Here is a 13,235-nt window from a genome sequence, read left to right as displayed (position 1 = left end):
GAGGGAAGAGATACCATGTAGAAACCAAGTCTTTGAAGATACCAAATACAGGGAAGAAGGATACCAAATCTTTGGAGCAAGATTTTACTAGATGGCTAACCTGGGAAAAAGAGCAAAGCAATCAAGCGAACCCAGATTTTGGACCTGCGTCATAGGAAGAATGGACCATTCTTAGAAGAATGGGTCATTGGGCCCATGATGGAAGAAGCAGAGCTGAGAGAGAAAACTTGTCTGAGAAAGATGTTAAGAGACTTACTGTCCACTGAGCAAGAGAAATAAGAAGAACTTGAGTGAGAAGCCAAAAAGAGATATAGGGGGGGGGGGGGGGGGGGGGGATGAGGCTGTGAAGATTGGTTTAGCTGGCATGCCCACAGCAGAAAATTAGGGAAAGAAGAGGAAAAGTTGGAGAAGTAGAGAACTGAGCAGGTTTAAAGGCATGGGAGACAGGAAACTTAAGAATTTGGTCTCTTTCTCAAAAGTTACAGATGTCTCGACTTCTGATGAAGTGACAGACACAGCTTGTGGGCTCAGGAATCTTCTGATTCAATTAGGTGGACCAGCCTAGACTCTTCATATTGATACCAAGGGATAACACAAGTCAAATGCATGGCAGCATCGGCAAAAAGACCTGCTGGAGGCCCATTTTCCCCTTCATAAACCTTAACTTCAACTATTAATAATCGCTACATCAAATATGGAAAGTGAGTAATCTTCTACATCAATTACATCTGAATTTATTGTTCAGGAACTAAGGCCTGAGAAAAAGACTTTGGGTCTGACTAGCAAAAGATCATGAATAACACTTTACAATCATATTTGGTTAGAGATTCCAAAGTATGGGCAAAATAGGAAGAAGGTGTGTTAACAATAAAAACTGAATGCAGTTTCACTCTCAGCCAGGGGAACCAGTCAGCATCTGTGTTTTCTTTGGATCTGCACAAACACTCTAAAGGTCAGCATCTTTCCTTTCTAAAATGACACAGGTCGTCTTTTATTCACCCCTAGGAAAGTTAGGAAGGTGATGATGGAACAATTTCAGCGTTCTTAGGGACAGCTCAGAGAACTGCCTCCAAACCGGGCAAGCACCAGGATGTACCAAACAAGCACAGAGGCCGGAAGAAGGGTATAGTAATAGGCATCTAGGTAAAGGAGAATGAACTTGGCCTTTGAGTAAGTCCTGTGTTCTAGTCCTGACTCCACCTATTTTCAACTACGGAGAATAACCTAACAAGAACCTCGGCTTCCTCCTCTGTGAAATAGCCATATTACAGGTTAAAACAAAGCATTACGGAATCACAAAGAAGTGACCAATTTTGCAGGATTGGGTGGGTGGGGAGGGGGGGGGGGTCAGAGGAGGAGGCAGGGAGAAGTTTCCAAAAAATCCATGTACTGAGAGAAAGATATTACTCACAAAGGCATGGGCATGTCACATGGGCACTTGCCTCCTCTGGAGATTCTGACACACGCCTTGCCCCATCTTGCAAACTATTGACAGGAACAAAATTCAGGAACTACTGGGAGTGCCTAAAGTAGAGGGTGCAGGGAGGATATTGCTCTGACAAGAGAAAGGGCAGGGGATGAGCTTTGGCCAGGCCAGAGTAATGAAGAATGGAAGAGTGACAAGTGAAGAGGAGGAGGATGTGAAAGGCAAGTGGAAGATACACAGGTGAGACACCTCTGCAGTTCTGGAAATTGCAGATGCCTTAGATATGAGAGAACTGCTCCTAGGAGGATTTAGATGTATTGTAACAGATAATCTGGAAACCCTTCTCTGTTTGAAACTTAACCAAAGACTCCTTGATTATGAAAAAACATCCCAACAAATATGTATTAAATACCTCCTAAGGACCAGGGTCTATACTATCAACCTACACAGGCCTTTGGCTCAGTTAGTAAGCTATGGATCGGCCTGTTTGGATGTTATTAGCTTCATAACTTTCTCCTGTGAACTTATTAGTGATATGCACTAAACACACCATTTGTTCTATATAAAACACAAGAAACAGAGAGTAGGTATGAACTTGCCCAGGGAAAATGCACCTACACCAAATAGCGAAAGAGGAAGGTAGAGACATTGGTCCCAAGTGAACCCGAGGACAGATTCTGACAGAAATACGGAGTAGCTGTGAATAGAAAGAGCCTGGCATACAGCAGGTATTTAATAAATGATAAGCATCTTAATTAGTATTTGCCAGTATTAGTACAAAAACCTTGGGAGTATTGAAGGTCATACTTTTTGGTTGATTATCTCAGGGTTTCTCAGCCCTGGCACTATTGACATTTTTGGGCTGATAATTTTTTGTTGTGAAGGATTGATCTGTGCATTATAGGATGTTTAACAACATAGGTGCCAGTGGCAACCCCCCATTGCAAACCAAGTTGTGATAACTAATAACACCTCCACACATACTGTCAAATGTCTCTTATGGCACCAACTGCCCCTGGTTGAGATCTATTGAGTTAGTTGACTAACTGATGTTGCCTAGTTTACAGGCTCCCAAGCTTCTAACCATATTGATCATTCTACTGAGTTGTTGGGGGAATCCAATTGCATACTAATAAGAAGCAGCCTAGGTTTCATTTATCCTGTAGTATATCATGCTATAATAGTTCCTCGCTCATGAAGTGAGAGTAATGTGGTTGCAGGCTTGATATCAAGGGATCTGATGACCCCACTATGCCAAGTATTGGTCAAATTATATAGTGAGATCATGTGCTTGGCTTTCAGTGCCAGATTAAAGGGAAACACTCCTCAACTGTCAGGCAGTCAGACGATGTTTAGTAGGATGGGACTAGATGGAGAAACCAGAACATATTAGGAAGATAACCAGCATGGAGAAGAGATATTTAAGATACAATCTGATAGCCACCTTCAGAAAGGAAAGAAGAATGGATGAGCTTATTCTATATTCACTATATAACACACCAGAGCATTGTTTTCAAAGACTAGTTGGCAACCCATTAGTGGAAATCATTGAACAGCATTTTAAATAAATAAAATAAGACATATTAGAAAACAGATGCAGCCCATCTAATAAGGGTATAATTGCTATTCCACAAAACTTCAACGTTGGTTGTATTCATATAAATAATTGTATATGTGAGTCTAAATGTAAAATGTACCCTTATATTGAATCACGGTATAAAAAAAAATGTTTTTAAAGGTCTAGAACAGTGTTTTTCAACCTTTTTTGGGCAAAGGCACACTTGTTTCATGAAAAAAATTATGAGGCACACCACCATTAGAAAATGTTAAAAAATTTAACTCTGTGCCTATATTGACTATATACAATATAAAGTAATTCTCTTGAATAGGAATCAAATAAACACAAAGTATTTTATAATTACTTTATTATGAAATATTAAGTAAACAAAATAGAGAAAAATTATAAAATTCTTGTCTTGTCTGCACCTACAGCACACCAGGCAACATCTCGCGGCACACTAGTGTGCCGCAGAACAGCGGTTGAAAAACGCTGGTCTAGAACACAAATATGGAGAACTGGGTTCAAGAATAGGAAGTCAGGGTTCAACTGCCGACACAGAAAGTGTTGTAAGAATGGTCACTGCAGATCTAGACCACGTTTTCTCAGGGGACTTCTCCACATACACACAACACCCCCTCTGGTGACGACCTGGCACAGGCTGAGTGACATGCATTAAGGAAGGAGGACCCTGGGTGTCCAGGGGATGAGAATGTCAAGATGCTCTGACTCTTCAAAATGGAGTAGATTAGACCTCAGCTTCAGGTTACAAGAGAGAACAGGGAATGAAAACCTCCAGCAGATGCTGGAAGTCCGGCAGCCAGTCCAGCAGGACTGGCCCGTGGTATGTGTAGTATGAAATGGAGCACACATCAAATCCCTGAAGTTGTCCAAGGTTTCTGCTGCAAGAAGGGTTAATTTTTGCATCCATTTTCTAATGAGGTGATAAAATAAGACACCTATGAGCAATCACATCTCACTGACATAAGCACCCGAATGGAATCCAATGGGGACTGAGCTCACCTCCTAACAAAGCAAGCCAAACGCCATGCAAGGGCAGAGCAGCCCAGATGCTGCTCCCACACCCAGGGCTGCCAGATAAACCCCCAGAAGGACTTAAATTTCAGATAAGCAACAAAAGTTTTGAGTTTAGCCAAAACCGGTTTGGTTCAGTGGATAGAACGTCGGTCTGCAGACTGAAGGGTCCCAGGTTCAATTCCAGTCAAGGGCATGTACATTGGTTGTGGACACATCCCCATTGGGGGGTGTGCATGAGGTAGGTGGTCGATGTTTCTACCTCATCGATGTTTCTAGCTCTATCCCTCTCCCTTTCTCTCTGTAAAAAAAATCAATAAAATATATATATTTTAAAAGTTTTTAGTTTAGTATATCCCAAAAGTTGCAGGGGATACATATATACTATAATCATTTGCTTTTCACCTAAAATGCAGCTTTAACTGGTATGCTGTATTTTTGTTTGCTAATTCTGACAATGCCTTCCTAGGCAAGGCTCTGTCCCTATACTGCGTGAGAGGGTTCCTCAGTCTCTCATGTGGTGAACAGTGTGGAATGGCAGTTCCCAGGAGCTGAGAGTAGTGCAAACAACAATGATGACCCTAATGGGGAAGGAGTGAAATTCACGTGCTTTCTCCCATGGAGCCCCACTTAGCCAGATGTAAGGACCTTGTACGGGTGGGACAGACTCCTTGAGCCATGAGGACATGCACAGCATTTCAGGAAGGAAGGAGTTAATGCGGTTACAGTCCCACTGGGTAGCATTTCCATGTTACCCCCAGACTGGCCTGAGGCAGAAGATTCAGTGTCATTCACTGGCACTCCATATTGAGCCCTCAGAGACACGGCCCTTGGAGGGGGAGCTGCTGTGGCTGAGGCCTGCTGTTAAGGCAGATGATGCTGTTCATGCCCCGGACCTCTGTTCTTCGGGTCTCACTGGGAAGATTGCTCTCCACCAGGAAGCCTGCCTGGCCTCCCCTGGACCTCCACGACTGAGTCCCATTCCTCTTCTCTGGGGTCCCCTGCCCTCCTTGCATACTGCCCTTACAGCACTCACCCTAATCATCGCAACCCTCCACTGGGGCTGGAGACGGCAGATGTTTACAGCAAATAGGGGAATCTGGAATCCCTCTTTTGAGTTTGGGGGGGAAATGGCTTCTAGAGCCAAAAGGAAAATATGTTTTTTAAAAAGGATGGAATAGCCCAAACCAGTCTGGCTCAGTGGATAGAGCGTCGGTCTGCGGACGGAAAGGTCCCAGGTTCAATTCTGGTCAAGGGCATGTACCTTGGTTGCGGGCACATCCCCAGTAGTGGGTGTGCATGCAGGAGGCGGCTGGTGGATGTTGCTCTCTCATTGACGTTTCTAGCTCTCTATCCCTCTCCCTTCCTCTCTGTGGAAAATCAATGAAAATATATATATATATTTTTTAAAAAGGATGGAATAATCTAAATTCTCTGGCTGTTCAGCCACGAAGGGCCACAATAATGGACTTTTCTTTTTGGTCAACAGTCAGAAACAGCAAACCTTTGGGGACAGAAAGAAAGGAGCCCTGGCAGGTTACAAGTCCCAGCAGTAGACTGTCATTCAGTCCCCTTCAACTCAAGCTTTCCCTAGAGTCCATTTCAGATAAAGTTCCACACCCACAGGTCCTTTCTCTATTTTTTTAAGAAACTGGCCAGTGTGCTCAATGGTTAGAGCGTCGGGTTGCAGGTTTGATCCCTTTCCCTAGTTGGGACACATGCAAGAGGCAACTAATCGATGTATTTCTTTCAAACAATCTCTCTCTCCTCTCTCTCTCTCTCTCTCTCTCTCTCTCTCTCTCTCTCTCTCTCTCTTCCTCCACTCTCTCTAAAAATCAATGGGAAAAATATCCTCCAGAAAAAAAAAAAATCTGAAGTTTCCATAGAGTGCTGACTATTAAACAGTGACCTGAAAGCAGTGACAGTGCCTGTCCACTCTGAGAAGAGGCTGAAAATAAATCTTGCCAACTCTGTATGTGGGGGTACAAAGGTCACCGGGAGAGGAGGATTAAGCAGCGATAAATGCACACGCGTATTTGACATGAAAAGAACCCCAGGGGTGCCCTGGCAAGGAGTGTCCTGTCCAGCAGTCCTGCAGGGAGGGCGTTTCAGCAGGCAGCAGACGGCGAGAGGCAGCAAACCCACCCCGAACAGCTGTCTCCCCACTTTGCCAAAAAGCATTCTTTCTAAACCATTTTTATAACTTGACCTGCTCCATTTTCTGGCAGAGAGCTCCAGGAAGGTAAGCACTGCCCTTTCTGTCCACATTCCAGCTGAAGATGGGAAAAGGAAGGAGGAAGGGGAAGGACACTGACCTGGGGGACCAGAGACAGGAAGGGGCAGGCAGAGAGAGAGATGAGGCCAGGGAGAAGAGGAGAGAAAAGAGCAAAGGGTAACAGGGAGAGAGAGAAACAAATGTCATCGGATCATTTTGATGGGGCCACCCTGGGCAAAACCAGTCTGAGAGAAACAGAAACAAACAGGACACGTTCCAGAATGATCTTCCAGTAAGAATGTGACCCAGAAACCAGAATCGCAGTTCCTCTGAGCAGACCAGGCTGGGCATTGACACCCTTTAGATTCCAGTGTCCTTAACATGGGGAGAAATACCACCCTTTCTAGGTAGTCGTAATTGTGCTTAAGATCCAGGAATAACTCGACACAGTCCTTTTCTAGACTTCTAGGAAAAACATCGCTTTGGCAAGAAAATGCCCTTTCCATTTTCGCATTCATGCGCGCCACACGTGTGTGTGTGTGTGTGTGTGTGTGTGTGTGTGTGTGTGTTTTATCCCACTAGTCCCTATCTCCCTTGTTTGTTTGTTTTTTCTTAGCCAAGGTAGCTAAGCATTTAACCCTCAGAATGTATTGTCATTTTCCCTTTCCTACTCCATTCTCTCCCCGAAAAAACAAAAACAAAAACAAAAAAACAAAAAAAACCTCCACCTCCTAGGGCTCCAGGGGTCTGCAGCCTTTAAGACATAAAGAGCCACTTGGACCTGTTTTCGAAGGAAAAAAAAAAACAAAACCTGGGAGCCGCCTAACCATTGCGACATTTAAAACAAATATAACACTGCATATATTGTTTCTTACCTTAATGCTATATACCGGATCGTGCAGAAAAAGGATTTTTTCACTTAACAAAAAGAGCCGCATGCGGCTCCGGAGCCGCGGGTTGCCGACACCTGTGACCTAGGCAATGTGTAGTGTCACTTTAAAAACACACACCTAGGGAGCCGTGATGAATTTTACACCTGAGCCTGAGCCCACTTGCCTTCAGTTATGCGTCCAGATTTCTCTCCAGGCTTCTACTGGCCTGCCCTAGATGCTGCTGCTGCAAGGGTTTCGTTTGCTTTAGAAATCACCTCCGCACCATACGAGGTTTCCTGTCCCACTGGCATACAGAGCAGGAAGAGCAGGAAGTGAACGAAGCTCAGCGACAACTTTCTGGTTGTTGCTTCCAATCCCGTTACAGAAAATTCCTTTAGTGCATATTGATCACTGCGTGCTGGCCTAATAAAAATGTTTATATATTCTGAATACCTACCATTCACGTGTTCAACAGCCATATCCTGCATTGCCAGCCTCTGTGCTAGTTGCTTTCTCATGTCATTTATTTAACCCACAACCCGGTCTCCCTGGGAGGCGGGCACTTGTCTATCCTCCTCCCCAGGAAGCCGCGATTGCCTCTGGAGCCAGAGATTATATTTTGAATCTAAACTTTGCCTCTAACCAGCTGTGTTGGATGATTTGAACAGATAATGTAACCCCCTGACCCTCCGTGTCCTCCTCCGTGAAGTGAAAATCATTCCCACAGCTTCCCTGAGCTGTTCTGAGGATGAAATGAGGGGACGCCCAACAAGATCGGTAACAGAACAGACTGAGCTGCCGGGATGCAGGGAGCCTGGACAATGGTGAACAGTTCTGCGAATGTTTTGTTGCAGCCTGGAGGTCGGACCACACCCCTGCCGCAGGGTGAGGTTTCCTGGGAAGGGAATTGAATTTTCCACTGTCAATCTCCCTGAGAAAAAGCTAAACTGGGGTGAAAACTCCCTTCCTCTCGGAAGCTATGTCCGGGGATTGCGGCGGGAGGAAGGCGGGAGAAATAGCTTCCAAGGGTGATGAGACCTGGGGTGGGTCCAGGGGTGTGGTGCCTGGCTCTGGCTGTTTGGGGGCTGGCTCAGAACTGCCCATGGTGCCAAGCTGATCCCAGACTCTCAGTGGGGCTAGGCTTGTGTAGTCATTAGAAGGACCTGGGTCTATTCTGAGGCTGAAAGAGTACAGAGGAGAGCAGTGTCCTCACCCCTGAGGCCCACATAGGTTAGGACAAGGGGAAACCGGTCAGATTCCCGGCAGGCAGACAAATGCCAAACCTCCAAGTTCTGTTGAGGGCTGGGGCCGCAGGAGTGATGTCCGGAGACTGGTTTCATAAGAGAGGACTTGGAGCAGTTGTCACGGTGACCGCAAACTTCAGCAAGATGTATCTGAATCCCAGCTCCCCTGGTGAAAGGCTGGAGCAGCCAGAACTAACTCCGTGGATGCAAAGGAGCACCCCCTGAGAATTCTTGGACATAAAATTGGAGAAGAGCCGGAAAGAAAGACTTGCTTTCTTAGCAATGTGGGCAGGCACATGCTCAGAAATCATTATATTTTGGGGACATAATTTAAACTCCAGGCTGGGAGGCTGAGCAGACTGTTTACACATGTAAAGTGCCCGGCACCAAGGTGAATGTTAAGTCTAGGGCCTTTCTCCTTATTTATCCCCAGGAATGGGAGGGAAGAAACTTTGGATGCAGGATATATTTGACTTGGAACAGATTTTTCATAACTCTTGGGTCTTGGCGGAACCTTCCAGTACTGGGTGGGGAAGAGGAGATGAATGGCAACATTTTTTAAACATATGTTAAAAATTAAATCTTTCAGAAGGTTTTGCCCTTGCCCAAAGGTGCCAGAGCACTTGCCTGGGGCCGTGGTCGGCAAACTGGCTCGTGAGCTACATGTGGCTCTTTGGCCTCTTGTGTGGCTCTTCCACAAAATACCACAGCCCGGGCAAGTCTATTTTGAAGAAGTGGCATTAAAAGAAGTTCAAGTTTAAAAAACTTGGCTCTCAAAAGAAATTTCAATCGTTGTACTATTGATGATATTTGGCTCTGTCGCCTAATGAGTATGCCGACCACTGGCCTAGGGACATGAAAACATAGTAAATATTTAAGGATGGTTATTTCATTTGCACCTTCCCCCTAAAATGTTTTACTCCTCACAACCGAAAGCTGGTGCTGCTATTCTCCCCATTGTACCAGTCAGGTCCCTATCAGAAAATGGATAGTGCGTCCAAGAGGAGTGATGGAAGAAAGCGATGAAGGGACTGCTGACAAAAGTGTGAGAGGGGAGGGCAGGGTTAAGGGAAAAAACAAGTGATGAAGAAGTACCCTGGCCTGTTCCCACCCCTCAGTCAGAAAGGGAGGTACCAGAATCCAGCAAGAACTAATACCATAAGAGAGGATGACTCTAGAGGAGCTGAGGCCTAGAATAACACAGCTTCCTGAAGGGAAGGGAATAAGTAGCAAGACATCTTTCTCTCCACCCTCCCACATCCCACCAGTGCCTCTCACTGGCCAAATCCAACTGCAAGCCAGAAGATGACCCATTCTGGAAGGTAAGGTTTCCAGGGCACTAAGCAGAGTGCTGAAGGGTGGTGAGTGGGTCCCTAAGAGTATCAGAACATAGCACGTGGTTTTACAGGTTAGGAAGCAGGGACAGGGATTAAATGCCCAAAACCAAACGCACATGCTCTTAAGCACTAAACATGGTTTTAACACTTCAATTTTTAAGAATCATAGAAGATAAATTGGATAAGCCTAAGAAATGAGCAAAGGAGAGAGAGAGAGAGAGATCGATCAGAGGTCAAAGGATTCAGTCCCCAAGGCACCATCACTAGGAGCAAAGGGGACTGTCTTAAAGCTGTATCATCACTATGGAAAGACACGGCTTCCCAGGCTGACTCCCTCCCTCCCTTGTGCAACAAGCATTTATTGAAGATGTACCTGGGTTGGGCACTGTGTTGGCTGCTAGATTCACCAAGAAGAATGAGGGGGCCACAGTCAAGGGTGGTAGCTGACATTCTGGCTACACATGGGAATCACTGGAGGGATGACTTTAAAAAAATCACACATGCTGATAAAACACTGGTGTTTGGGACTACACTTCAAGGATTCTGGTACAGTTGGTCAGAGTCAGGACTTTTCATAGCTCTGCCCATTCCAATGTGCAGGCTTGAGAAACACTAGCAGGACATGACACGTGGGCTTAGTGTCAAAGGAGGAGGAGGAGCCAGCCATGGGAGGGGAGCTGAGAGGAGGAAAGGCCCACAGACAAAGGGAACTGATCTGATTTTGGAGACCTCCCCATAGTTCCATATGACCAGAAGGTTATGGCGAGTGGGGGTAGTGCAGAGGGTGGGGGTCCTCCTACACCCAACCAGTACTCTAAGTAGTGGGGAGTCGGTCAAGGCTATTAGACGGGGACAGACATGGTCACAACTGGGTTCACCCCAACTCCCTAGGCATCCCTCTGACCTCCTGAGATGGCCATCACTTCTCCTGAGGATGGGATGACAGAAAGGCTTTGCCTCCTTGCCCAGTGAAATTGCCGCAGGAGGGAGTACCTATTTCTGAACTCTCCATCGTGGGCAGCCTTCAACATAACATTCATCCGGAAATATATGCCTTTTAAAAAAAACAAAAACCTTTTTTGGTAACTTAATTTCATTATGTGATCTGAGAATTAATTCCTCAAGGAGCCAGTTGTGGTACATTGGGAGACTGATATGAAAATTTGGAGGTGAAACAGACTACAGATCATGCCACAAGCAAGGGGAGGGGCTGTTACCAAAGACCTTATTCCATGTGCTGCTTCAGGGACAAATAACTGAACAATTCAATTGGCCTGACCGCTCTGCCTAAGCATCTGTTTTTGGAAACTAGCTACACTGCAGAGAAAATTGTAGAAATAAAGATGGTTTGGGTTACAAGGTGGGACAATTTATAAGAACGATTCCATCCTTCACACATGGGAAATAAATATCTTTCAGACAAATAATAGTAATCAGACAACAACAACAAATACTTCCTGCATACCTACATAAACAGCATGTGGTGATTGACATGCACCAATATAGCATCCATGCACGGTCTCCCAGTTGGTTGCTGAGATTCTGAGGCTAAGAGCACTTTGGACACCTGCCCAAGGTCACAGTAAGAGCAGTGATAGAACAGTTTTCATGACTTACCTCTCCCTCCACCCTCATATTCTAGGGGGGGAGTGGGGGTTTGGGGGGGTTGGTGTGTGACTCTGTGCTCCTCTGTGCTCCAGAAAGGATGACTGCTTGACAAGCTCATCGGCAGCTATAAAAGGCATTGTTCCTGTTGTGTCTAAGGCAAGCACCAAACCCTATCCTGACTATTTCCAAGGGAGAAACCCTGCTCCCTCTTTGAAACAATGCAATGCCATCCAGTGAGCCGCTCTGTCAGAAAGAAGATAACCCTTCGGCGGACATCATGCTCCCAAACAGCATGGCACTTGAATGTGAGTAATAAAACCCAACAGCTACGGGCAGCCCTGGCTTCAGGCCCCTCACCGCCCATCAGACTAGCACTGCACAACACCTTAGAGGTCACCTGGCTTTTCCACAGGCTGGTTAACATATCTACTAAGGAAGATGGAACAGAGTGAGGGTGAGAACCCTGGTCTCAGACTCTCAACCTTGTGTTCATATTCCCTGTCACCCTGGATGCCCCGAGCCCCATGATTCTCTAACACTCTCATTTCCTCGTGAGAAACTGGACTTGCCCCAGAGGAGAGCTGTAGAGAAAAAAGGTTGTTTTCTTACTCTCTACCGCTAATTGGAAGGGCTCTATTTATCAGTGGCTCAGCTGGGCAGTCAGTCTGAGAGAGAGATGGGGATGGAAGAGGGTCAAACCCCTGGGCCCTTCTGGTACAGAAATCATCCTGTGAATGCAAACGGTTTAGCAGTTAGACAGGTGCTTTCTCGGACCAGGAATGCCCTTCCTGCCACTGTTTATGCTTATCTACTAGTATACTTACAGGGGTCCTCAAACTTTTTAAAGTGGGGGCCAGATCACGGTCCCTCAGAGAGCTGGAGGGCCGGACTATATGAACTACTAATTCCTACTGTAACACCTCGGCTGCGCTCACTGCCCAAAAAACCTGGCGGGCTGGATCAGACTCCTCTGCGGGCTGCATGTGGCCCGTGGGCCGTAGTTTGAAGACGCCTGCTTTAAAAGGACCAAACAGCTTCTGTCACACTGTGGAGTGCTAATGCTGGCAAGTTAGCATACAATTACCCACACCTGGAGCAAATCACTAAGAGTTCGCTTTCTCAAAAAAAAAAAAAAAAAAAAATCACTTCACACAGAGCTATAGTTTAGATATCATTTTCATTTCATAAAAGGATTCACCATCATTTGTCTTTAAAAGCTGATTTTGCTCACACGCTTAATTTATGACTCCCTTTACAGAGACGGGATTGCCTCACAACTTGCCAGAAACACATCTGAATACAACAAGGTACCGGTCTCTGCCTCAGAGGGCCATCCTAGATGCAGACCTAGAAACCAATGCAGGGCTTGGCTGAGATGGAATTTTACTTCAGGCAATGTGGGACTTGACCCCAGGCTGAGGGGGAAACTCAGTACCCAAGGCTGAGAAGGGCGCTCTGGATAGAGAGTTTTAAACAGTCATTCACCGTAGGAAGGCAAGATTTTTAAGCGGATGATAAGAGAACTGCAAGGACAGGCCTGAGAGCAGCTAAACTGAACCAAAGTGAGAAAAAAGAAAAAAAGAATAAAAGAAGCAGCAGCAGCAGAAAGAAAAAAATCACAACCACTAAGCCACTAAGTGAGACTGAGAGGCAGAAATACTTAGGGGGATCCTGACAGTGCAAATACCCTTCTCTTCACACAAGGAAGTTTGTCTGACAAGTGTCTGATTCACCCACCACAAATCTCCGCACAAATCTCCAGACACCTACAGGCCAAATGAGGAATAGAAACCAGGAAGGGATGCAGAGCCCAGGAATTTAATTACTGGATCGCCGGTGTGGGTCCCGGACTTCATTAAATGCAGGTTAAGGACCAGCCACAGGATGTCCTTCTCGTGCCAGCCGTGTGGCTAAGCAGAACCTTTCCAGCCAGGATGAGT

The 13,235-nt window shown here is 45.8% G+C and overlaps 1 protein-coding gene across 3 annotated transcripts in view; it reads right to left on the bottom strand.

Moving 5' to 3' along the window:
• Positions 1–13,235, bottom strand: part of AMOTL1 (angiomotin like 1) — a 129,088-nt gene that overhangs the window by 81,535 nt on the left and 34,318 nt on the right. The gene's annotated exons all lie outside the window — the stretch shown is intronic.

This window comes from Pipistrellus kuhlii, unplaced genomic scaffold (genome assembly GCF_014108245.1).
Source record: "Pipistrellus kuhlii isolate mPipKuh1 unplaced genomic scaffold, mPipKuh1.p scaffold_m20_p_9, whole genome shotgun sequence".
Lineage (NCBI taxonomy): Eukaryota > Metazoa > Chordata > Mammalia > Chiroptera > Vespertilionidae > Pipistrellus > Pipistrellus kuhlii.
This window is presented reverse-complemented; position numbering and strand designations above follow the sequence as displayed.